At 39.3% G+C, this 11,404-nt stretch overlaps 1 long non-coding RNA gene across 3 annotated transcripts; it reads right to left on the reverse strand.

Annotated features, from left to right (window-relative positions):
* Positions 1 to 5,190: 5,190 nt before the first annotated feature.
* On the reverse strand, positions 5,191 to 11,404 carry LOC144616898 (uncharacterized). Of its 3 annotated transcripts, none has more exons than XR_013556737.2 (4): positions 11,233 to 11,404; positions 10,958 to 11,020; positions 10,701 to 10,784; positions 5,191 to 5,402 (listed from the first exon to the last, which is right to left on the reverse strand). It is a non-coding gene; the product is annotated as an uncharacterized LOC144616898 (long non-coding RNA). The 3 variants fall into 3 exon arrangements; XR_013556735.2 differs by having other exon boundaries at positions 11,296 to 11,403; XR_013556736.1 differs by lacking the exon at positions 11,233 to 11,404 and adding an exon at positions 11,144 to 11,171.

Here is an 11,404-nt window from a genome sequence, read left to right on the forward strand (position 1 = left end):
TATCTCCAAATAGTACCAAATTACACATGTGGATTATACAGGGCAATGTATTTGTAACTGAAAAGTGTTGGAGATTATCTAAATCTGTATACATAGGAGACTGAATACACAATAAAGTCATGTACACATAATAAAGTACTAGGCAGCTTTTATGGAGTGATTTTCAGGATTTACTGCTCAGTGAGAAAAGTAAAGAGCAAAAAAGAATATATATCATACGCTACTTTCTGGGTAAGAAATAAGGGGAAATAATATACATATATCTGTTCATTTTTACTAAAATATACATTGGAAGAACAAACCGGAAACTAATGACATTTGCCTACAGGAGAGAATGACACTTCTCTGGATAAGCATTTGTGTATAGCTTTGACTTTTGGAACCATGTAAATATCTAACATATTTATAAAATAAAGTAAAATCAACAAGTTTGGGGAGAAATCCTAAAACTGAATACAAACAGAAATAAAGGAACTGAACTGTACATCAAATGGATAATCATATAGAATAAAAAGGAACTGGGGCGCCTGGGTGGCTCAGTTGGTTAAACGTCCAACTTTGGCTCAGGTCATGATCTCATTTGTGGATTCAAGCCCTGCATCGGGCTCTGCACTGACAGCTCAGAGCCTGGAGTCTGCTTCGGATTCTGTGTCTCCCTCTCTCTCTGCCCGTCCCCTGCTCACACTCTGTCTCTCTCTCAAAAATAATAAATAAACATTAAAAAAAATAACAGCTGAAAGACAACCCAATTGATACATGGGTGAAGGATTTTAACAGATTATTTCTCTAAGAAGATATACAAATGGCAAATAAGCACATGAAAAGATGCTCTACATCATTAGTATTAGGGAAATGCGAATCAGACCCACAATGAGATACACCTCACTCCCACTAAGATGGCTATTATAAAAAAGATGGACAGTAACAAGTGGTGGCAAGAATGTGGAGAAATTGGAAGTCACATTGCTGGGGGTGGATGTAAAATGGTGCAGCTGCTTTGAAAAACGGTTTGACAGCTCTTCTAAATGTTAAACATGGATGGGGCACCTGAGTGGCTCAGTCGGTTAAGCGTCGGACTTCAGCTCAGGTCACGATCTCACGGATCATGGGTTTGAGCCCTGTGTGGGGCTCTGTGCTGACAGTTCAGAGCCTGGAGCCTGCTTCGGATTCTGTGTCTCCCTCTCTCTCTCCCCCTCCCCCACCCACACTGTGTGTATCTTTCTCTCAAAAACAAATAAACATGAAAAAATTTTTTAAAAAAAGTTAAACATGGAGATACTATATGACCCAGCTACCACTCAAGAGAAATGAAAATGTAAGTCTACCCTACACAATAACTTGTACACAAATGTTCATATCAACATTATTCACAATAGCCAAAAAGAGGAAACAACCCAAATGTCTACCAACTGATGAATGGATAAATAATATGTGTTACACCCATATAATGGAATATATTTGGCAATAGAAAGCAATGAAGTACTGCTACATATACAACATGAATGAGTCTTGAAAACATTTTGTAAATAAAAAAAGCCAGACACAAAGACCACGTATCATAGCATTCCATTTATATGAAATATTCAGAATAGGCAAGTCTATAGAGACAGAGAGTAGATTAGTGGTTGCCTAAGGCTAGGGAGGATTGGGGGATTGATAAGGGGTGACTAGGCATAAAGGGTGTCTTGGGGTTATGAAAATGTTCCAAACTTGTGGTGATGTTGTACAACTTTGTGAATATACTAAAAATCATTAAATTGTACACTGTCAATGCGTGAATTGAGTGCACAGTATGCTATAATTTATTTTTAAAAAGAGATTATAATTGCTTATGTATCTAAAAACATGGAAGGATAAATAATAAAAATAAATGGTTATTTACATAGTGAGGGAAGGATAAGACAGGAAGGACGGGGTAGAAGCTAGATTTTTCTCTGATAGTTCTTGTTTTATAGACTTGACTTTAGAACCACGTAAATATTTTATATGAGTTGTAAAACAAAGCTACATTAAAAATGCAATCTCTAAAAACTAAAATCAAGATTAAACAAATTAACCTAACTGTACTGAGTTGGTGGCATAACCACACATGTGGACCCTCTCTAAGTGACTTTAAAACACAGTAATATACTACACATCCTTATTGAAATATACCCTAATGCCAAAAAGACTTACAGAAAGGCTCCCATACCCCCAAAACAACAACAAAAACCCCAAACTGCTTTCAGTTAATCATATTGTGGTTGGAGTGCCAAGACCGTATTCTGAGAGTTGTTTTTACATGGTGGGATAAAGCAAATGAGTAATTATGTGGATTTTAGGCATGGGGAAAAGGAGATACAGATGTGAGACTGCTGAAGGTAGTTCTGATTTTGAATTGGACATATGTGTTATATCTTTAGAACACCACATTTCTTAGCTCCACCCACTAGAAAGGTCTAGAAACCATAAACCAACCACCCAGTAGCAATAAACACCCTTACCAGATTGTGGCCTCTAAAATACCATTTCCCATTGAAAAGAACCAGTGTTCCTTGGAGAAGTGGCTGATTCCAGGTCTGCTGCAGGAAATGTTGAAGATGAGTCTGGAACAACTTGTCATTTAGAAAGCAAGGAAGTTAGCAAAGACTTAGAGCATTGTGTCAAAGACCAGGGGCACCTGGGTGGCTCAGTTGGTTAAGTGTCGACTCTCGATTTCTGCTCAGGTCATGATCTCCTGATGTATGTACACACCACTCACCTATAAAATATTCTTGCCAAAGACATTGAACCTGAATCTGATTGTGCTCCTAGATTTAAGTATCAATTCACAGGAAATAGAGGGAACAAAGAAATGTGTGTGTGTGTGTGTGTTTATGTTTATTTATTTTTGAGAGAGAGAGAGACAGGGTACCAGCAGGGGAGGGGCAGAGAGAGAGGGAGACACAGAATCTGAAGCAGACTCCAGGCTCTGAGCTGTCAGCACAGAGACTGATGTTGGGCTCGAACTCAAGAACCGTGAGATCATGACCTGAGCTGAAGTCGGAAGCTTAACAACTGAGCCACCCAGGCACTCCCAAAGAAATGTGTTTAATAATATCTTGGGGATGTGATCAGCAAATCCAAGACTATGGGAAATTCTACTGCAGTATTGTCCTCCGACCCAGGCAAGGGGCCCCTGCTCTGACCCTCCTCTAGCTGTACCCCTCTAGATGGTGAGAAGTCCTTGGGCTTCCCAGGGGACACACTCCACCCAGAGTTGATGCCTCCCTTTCCAGACCATATTCTGGCTACTCTTTCTCTCTCAAAAATAAACAAACATAAAAAAATTAACATGATGCTTTGTAACAAGGTCCTTTCACTCAAAAGTACATTTAGACTCTTATTTATAAAACTTTAAGTTGGTCTCAATTTTTAACCAATGTTGTAATAAACATTCTTGCACATGTATCTTTTCTGGTTTGATTACCACCTTTGGATATATTCTTAGAAGTATCATTGCTGATTCAAAGGTATGCATATTTAACATTTTGATACAGGTTGCCAAACTGTAATTCAAAAGGGCTGACCCTCTTTATACTCTGACAGAGCTCTATCTCCTATCTCTGCTAATAACACCTTTTGTAAACTTGGCTAATCCAATGAAAACATGTTATCTCATTGTTGGGATTATTTATATTTCTTAACTAGCAAGAATAAAAATATTTTCCTATGCTTATTTGGTGTGTGTGTTTGTGTGTGTGTGTGATTTGCTTGTTCATGTTCTGTACCAGGTATGGTTAGGGTGTTAAACCTTTTTATTGACATGTAAGAGATCTTTGTATATTAATAACATACGCTTGTGTCATGTATTTTGCAAATATTTTCTCTTGGGTTGTTGTTTCAACTTTAACTATAAATGTGCGTGTAGGTGTGTGTGTGTGTGTGTGTGTGGGTAGGGGGGTGGGTGGGCAGGGTTTTTACCATGCAATAATTTTTAATTTTGTGTAGTTTAACCTAAAGTTTAATAGTATTGGGCTTTGGAGTCACGTTTAAGAAGCCCTTTCTGACCACAAGACTATCTACAGTTTTTGTTTTTTTAAAACCTCATGCATCTTGGGCATCCTCTTTTGTCAATATACATCTACCTCATTCTTTTTTACAGTTGCATAGTAATGAATTATATAAATGAGTTTTTTTTCATTCTCCCCCCCCCATTATTTTCCCAAGAAGCCTGTTTATACATTTTTTTCTTAATCATTCCCTCCATGAAATTTCAATACCACATATATACTGTATATCTACATATGTCAGGCATATTTGTGCTTTATGCATAAAAAATAGTTTTTTTTTTTGTCCCCCACCTCCTGCCAAGAACCAATTTTCATCTCCTTGGTTGTGATATTGCCCCTCTGAGATTGCATGATATAGATACTCCATAACTTAATTATTCCACATGTGGGTAATATTTTTGATATTCCAGTGCTCTATTATCCATACTTATGTTTATATATACATTTTGTTTCTACCGGATAAATTTCTAGAATTGAAAAGTTGTGTCAAAAGGTATTAATATTTAAAAATTTAGCAGATAATGCTAAAGATTGTGCCAGTAATATGCCAACCAATATATATTGAGAATCTGGCTTCAATTTTCACATTTAAGTCATAAATCTATTTGGAATATATTCTGGAATGATGAATAAGGTAAAGATCTAGTTATTTTTCTCCCCCAAATCTAGCTCATTGTCCTTAAATATTAAATACTTTATCAAATTAACCTTTACTTGATTTACCATATATTAAATATGGCAAATACTCCTATTATACTCAGCCTTTGGATTCTGTTACATGGCTGTTTGCTCATACTCTATTACCACCCTATGTTTATTATTATTGCTTTATGTTTCAGTATCTGATTATATCCCCCTATTTTTTTGGTATTTTAGTGTTTTTTCTCTCAGTGAACTTTGGAGTAATTCTGCCTAGGCAGAACAACAACAGGCAAACAACAACAACAAAAAGCTCTTGAAATACTATTGGGATTAAGATTGGGATTGTACTAAATTTATTAATTTAGTGAGAGCTGTGGAGTATTATTACAAAGTACATTATAGAGTAACAAATTTAAAATAAGGCATAGAAGAAACAGAAATAATGTTGACTTAATGAAATATACCTGTATTAGGATGTTTTCAGTAGTAAATGACAAAAGTCCAGATAAAACCCAAGTTTAAGCATAAAAGAGAGTTTATTGGCTCATTTAACTGAAAAGTCCAGTGGCAAAATAATCTTTGGGCATGTTTGGATCCCTGGGCTCAAATAATGTCATCAGGATTTGGTTTCTATCTTCCAGGTTGGCTTTTTAAGCTTCAATTTTAAATAAGCTTCCATGGAGTAGCAAAGGTGGCCTGTCTACTCCATGCTTATATGGTCTTTAGCACCTGCAATATCAGAGGAAGAGAGTCTTTTTCCTTATAGGGTTAGTCAAAGTATCAGTGATGGTTGTCATTGGCCAGATCTGGATCAACTATAGGAGGAGGGGCAGGGTGGGGAGTTGGGAATCAGTTCCACTTGAACTACACAAGCTACAGCTGGGGAGAAGTGGTTTCTTGAAGGGATGTGGAATAACAACAACAAAAAAAATGCAGGAATAATGTACTATAATACCTACTTACTTATAAAAAGAGGATCTTAAGGAAGCACTAAGAACTAAGCACTAAGAACTAAGTTGAGGTGCGATTGGGTGGCTCAGTTGGTTAAACAACTGACTCTTGGTTTCCACTCAGGTCATGATCTCATGGTTCGTGAGTTCAAGCCCTGCGTCTATCTGGCTCGTCACTGACATGGCAGAGACTGCTTGGGTCTCTCTCTCTCTCTCTCTCTGCCTCTCCCCCAACCCCCTCTCTCTAAATAAATAAACTTTAAAAATTAAAAAAAGAGAAATGTTACAAAGTTAAAGTTTTAAGACTATTTTCAGCATATCAAAAGTTACTTTGGGGCCATAAGGGTAAAAAGAAACCAAGTAACTACTTAGGAAAATATGTTGAGAGATTAAGGAAAATATTATCTCTGTTATTAATATTTGTTAGAATTATAATGCTGATTCTTTTTTTTTTTTTTTTAACGTTTATTTATTTTTGAGACAGAGAGAGACAGAGCGTGAACAGGGGAGGGGCAGAGAGAGAGGGAGACAGAGAATCCGAAACAGGCTCCAGGCTCTGAGCTGTCAGCACAGAGCCCGACGCGGGGCTCGAACTCACAGACCGCGAGATCATGACCTGAGCCGAAGTCGGACACTTAACCGACCGAGCCACCCAGGCGCCCCTATAATGCTGATTCTTGACAATGACTCTTCTCTCTTTTCTTGATCTCATTACTGTTTAGATCCTCCAAAGTCTTGGTTCATGAATTTATCCTTTTTTTTTTTTGCAACTCAGTCCTCTTCTTTTCTAGATTTTCCCCCTGTTAAGTAACTCCATTCCCTCCCTCCCTAAGCAAATCAAAAGCCTCTGAATTCTATGGTCTTTCATGCTCCTCTCCCTTCTAATCATTGGTCAACTATAAAGACACTGTTTAGTTGGAAGTCATTGATGATTTCCTTAATCACTACATCCAATGGCCTTTGATCCTCCTCCATGGCTTGCTGTTTCTATAGTATTTGACAAATACTGATTGACCTGTCTTGCTTGAAATGTGGATTTTTGGTTCCTATGTAACTCATTCTTCTGATGCCTCTCTTAGTTTTCTGATGACTTCTTCCCCATCCAGAGCCCTCACATAGAATTTTCAGGTTCAAGGTCTCTGGGCTTAAAACTCTTTCTTTATCAGGCCCCGAGGCCTGAGTCCTTTATCAGGTAAACTACAGGTAAACTAATTCTCAAAAATTAAAATATTTGTCCCAACCTTCCTAGTCTTTTTCTTCTAGTGCTTACCTATATATCTCTCATTTTCCTGGGGTGTTTGTGTGTTATCCAAAACCCTAGGCATTCCAACCTTTTTGATTTGTTTAGTGCTGTCCTCTCACCTAGATTATCTTTCCCCAAACTCTGCCTGACATAGCTTTTCTACCCTTTAAAGTCTATTTGAATGCTATCTCTCCCATACAGTGTAGTAGTTAAGGTGGTTTTCAAGGGACAGAACTGGCTTGAAATCCTGGCTCTTGTCTTTACCAGCCATGTGACCCTGGACAATTTATCTGATCTCTGTAAACCTGTTTCCTCTTTTGCAAAAGGGGAGTACCATCCCCTTTTACAAAAGGTTAAACGTGATCCCACTGGTTGAAAGCCTTTCTGTGTATTGCAGGAATCCCATCTCACTTCTTTGCTTCAAACATTGTCTTGATTTATAGTTCCTCATGTTAGTGATTCTGGTATTCATCATACTAACTATTCATCTTACTAGTTTTTCATTAAATATCATAAATATGCAATTATGTTATAGTTATTCTTTCACAATAAATGAGGGCAGAAACTTTGTCTTACATGTGTTTCTATTTCTCACTGTACTTAATAAGAGCTTGTAATTACTGAGTTAATAAATAGGAATATAACCTTTCTGAGATGTTGCTAAATTCTATGAAAATAGAATAAACACAATAGTAATAGAGGAATCTCATATTATTCCCTTACCAGGACCTAGGGAAGAATTTTTCTCAGGTTTCTGTACCAAACTATACTTCTGTCTTTAAAAAAAAATTTTTTTTAACGTTTATTAAAAAAAATTTTTTTTCTTAACGTTTATTTATTTTTGAGACAGAGAGACAGAGCATGAACGGGGTAGGTCAGAGAGAGAGGGAGACACAGAATCTGAAACAGGCTCCAGGCTCTGAGCTGTCAGCACAGAGCCCGACGCGGGGCTCAAACCCACGAACTGCGAGATCGTGACCTGAGCTGAAGTCGGACGCTTAGCGACTGAGCCACCCAGGCGCCCCTAACGTGTATTTATTTTTGCGACAGAGACAGACACAGCATGAATGGGGGAGGGTAAGAGAGAGGGAGACACAGAATCCGAAGCAGGCTCCAGGCTCTGAGCTGTCAGCACAGAGCCTGACGTGGGGCTCGAACTCACGGACCACGAGATCATGACCTGAGCCGAAGTCGGACGCTTAACCAACTGAGCCACCCAGGTGCCCTTACTTCTCTTAAACAACTTAAAAAAAAATCTTACAGACCATGTGAAACTTAGAACTATGTTTTGCTTTAGTTGCTAGGGATCTCAGACTAATTTGTGGTAGCATGCCTCTACCAATTACATAGGACCTTTTGGCATGATTATTTTGGGGGTATTAACATACCCTTGCCTTTATTTTCTTTGTTTTCCAATAACCTTTTACCTTTTCCTGTCATTTTCTCCTATTATGGCATATATCTCTTTCTGAGCACACTCAATCTTTTCTGAGACTGGTGGGGGCATTGATAAATTATATGCATCTATAAGATACATTTAAAAAATAGTTCTCTCAGGTTGTTAGAGTATCAAATTTCTTTTGATCTTCTATTTTACAGAGAGCCATCATCTATTTCAAGGTCATCAGGAGAGCACTTCCCCAACTTCCTTCCTCACTTACAAAGTTAGTCACTCCTTTATTTTATTTATTTATTTTTTTTTAATTTTTTTTAACGTTTATTTATTTTTGAGACAGACGGAGCATGAACAGGGGAGGGGCAGAGACAGGGAGACACAGAATCCGAAACAGGCTCCAGGCTCTGAGCTGTCAGCACAGAGCCCGACGCGGGGCTCGAACTCACGGACGGTGAGATCATGACCTGAGCCGAAGTCGGACGCTCAACCGACCAAGCCACCCAGGCGCCCCAGTCACACCTTTAAAAGAGCAACATTACGGGGCGCCTGGGTGGCTCAGTCAGTAAAGCGTCTGACTTCAGCTCGGGTCATGATCTCACAGTTCATGAGTTTGAGCCCCCACATTGGGCACTGTGCTGACAGCTCAGAGCCTGGAGCCTGCTTCGGATTCTGTGTCTCCCTCTCTCTCTGCCCTTCCTCAGCTCCCACTCTGTCTCTCTCTCTCAAAAATAAACATTAGAAAAAATAAAAGAGCAACATTTTATATGTCCTGAAAAATATATATTTGTCATGTGGAATACAGATAAGCAGAAAGCAGAATAGCAAAAAACAGAAAAACCCACCATGTGGTAAGAACCTACATATCGCTGCTTTCATAACCCACTTTTCTCTCTTAACAATGTACTTTACACATCTTTTCTTAACATTAGTCTTCTAAATAATTTTTAACGGTTCAAGGCATCCCACTGATTATGTATCAGGGTAGTCAATCAGACTGCAACTCTACATTCCCTTCCTATAAAACCTGAAGATGCTCTTTTTTTCTTTCAATGTTTATTCATTTTTGAGAGAGAGAGAGAGAGAGAGAGAGAGAGAGAGAGAGAGAAAGTGCCAGCAGGGGAGGGGCAGAGAGAGAGGGCGACACAGGATTCAAAGCAGGCTCCAGGCTCTGAGCTGTCAGCATAGAGCCAGATGTGGGGCTCAAACCCATGAACTGTGAGATCATGACCTGAGCCGAAGTTGGACGCTTAACTGACTGAGCCACCCAGGCGCCCCATAAAACCTGAAGATGCTTTTAAGGAAACTAATATAAGTAAACTTCTCTTATTTGCAACCATGTTATCCATGTCTAAGAAGTATGGGTATAATGCATTTCACCTATCTTTCATTGGTGGGCAAGCTGAAATGAACTCCATCCAGCTTAGTATGTGTGCAGTTTTGATTACTTCCTTTTGAGAACTTCCTAGAAGTACACTTCCTTAGACAAAGTATATATACGTTTTAAGGATACAGAGTCCTAAAATGTCTGGGGGGGTGCCTATTTAACTGAGCCCTTGCCCAACACATATATTATTTTCTTTTTAATCTTTGCCAATTTTTTTTTTGCATACTCTTTAAAAAAATGTTTATTCATTTTGGAGAGAGCGAGTGTGAGCAGGGGAGGGGCAGAGAGTGAGGGGGACAGAGGATCCGAAGCAGACTGGGAGCCTGATGTGGGCTCAAACTCAGCAACTGTGAGATCATGACCTGAGCCAAAGTTGGATGCTCAAGCAACTGAGCCACCCAGGCTCCCCAATCTTTGCCAATGTAATAAGCATTTAATATTCCATTTATAATATTACTAATGGGACTGAGTATACATATTATTTGCCATATATATGTATTTTGAAATATCTTCATTACTCTTGCCAACTTATAATAGATTTAAAATTATAAACATCCACACCCCCTTTGACATCTTCCTACCAGGTTCCATTTCCTAAGCTATTTATGTACTTGATGTGTGGATCTTATCTCCTCCTATTTCTTTTTTTTTTAATTTTTTTTTAACGTTTTATTTTTGAGACAGAGAGAGACAGAGCATGAACAGTGGAGGGTCAGCAAGAGGGAGACACAGAATCCGAAACAGGCTCCAGGCTCTGAGCTGTCAGCACAGAGCCCGACGCGGGGCTCGAACTCACGGACCGCGAGATCATGACCTGAGCCGAAGTCGGCCACCCAACCAACTGAGCCACCCAGGCGCCCCTCTCCTCCTATTTCTTTACAGAATCATTCAATCAGTTATTCTCTTTGTTGGCAGTATCTTTAACCTCTGACTACTAGTTGTTGTTGTTGTTGTTGTTTTTTCTCTTGTACTAATAAACACCACTACGTCTCCTCTTCTTAAAGAAAAATCCTAAATTTTTTCTTTTCCTTGCCATTCTTCTCTGGCTACTGACCTTTATCTTTTCCTTTACAGCCAAACTTCTTGAAAGAATTGCCTTCACGTGCTGCGTCCGCTTCATCTCTGTCTCTTCAATTCACTACAAAACAAGATTTACATTCAGGTCTTCAAAAGCCTTCTCTGTTGCTAAGATTTTAACAACGATTACATCCTATGCATATTTATGAAAAAGCAGGGTACAAGATGATTTTCCCCAAATAAACTCAACTGTGTAAAAAACATTTGGGCTGAGAAAACAGTGATAGGTAATACCTGACAAATTGAAGTCACTGCTAGGTAGTGGGGAGGACGGGTGGCTTTTTTCTTTTTACTCACCTGAAAAAAATTTACTTTGATATTAGAACACATTGCAATGTAATATTGGAATTATCAACTTAAATTTTCTACAAGGAAGAAGAAAGCTTAGAGAAGTGACACGAGCCACTGGGCCACACTTACTTTCTTCTCCAGGAGGGCGTGACCCAGAACCCCCCCCCCCCCCCCCCCCCCGGGTGCAGGTGTCCCCGGCGCGGGCACGACTGGATGACCTCCTGAGAGGACAGTCTTGTCTTAGAAAGGCCCTCATGCCCCTCATGCTGATCCCAAATGACCTCTGAGCATCCCGGACTCTACTGCCTAACAGCTTCAAACCGCGGATAACCGCCAATCGCTTCCAGTTGCCCTGGCAACAGCCAGCGACCCTCGCCCCGCCTAACCCGG

Source organism: Panthera onca, chromosome B4 (assembly GCF_046562875.1).
Source record: "Panthera onca isolate mPanOnc1 chromosome B4, mPanOnc1 haplotype 2, whole genome shotgun sequence".
In the NCBI taxonomy this organism is placed as follows: domain Eukaryota; kingdom Metazoa; phylum Chordata; class Mammalia; order Carnivora; family Felidae; genus Panthera; species Panthera onca.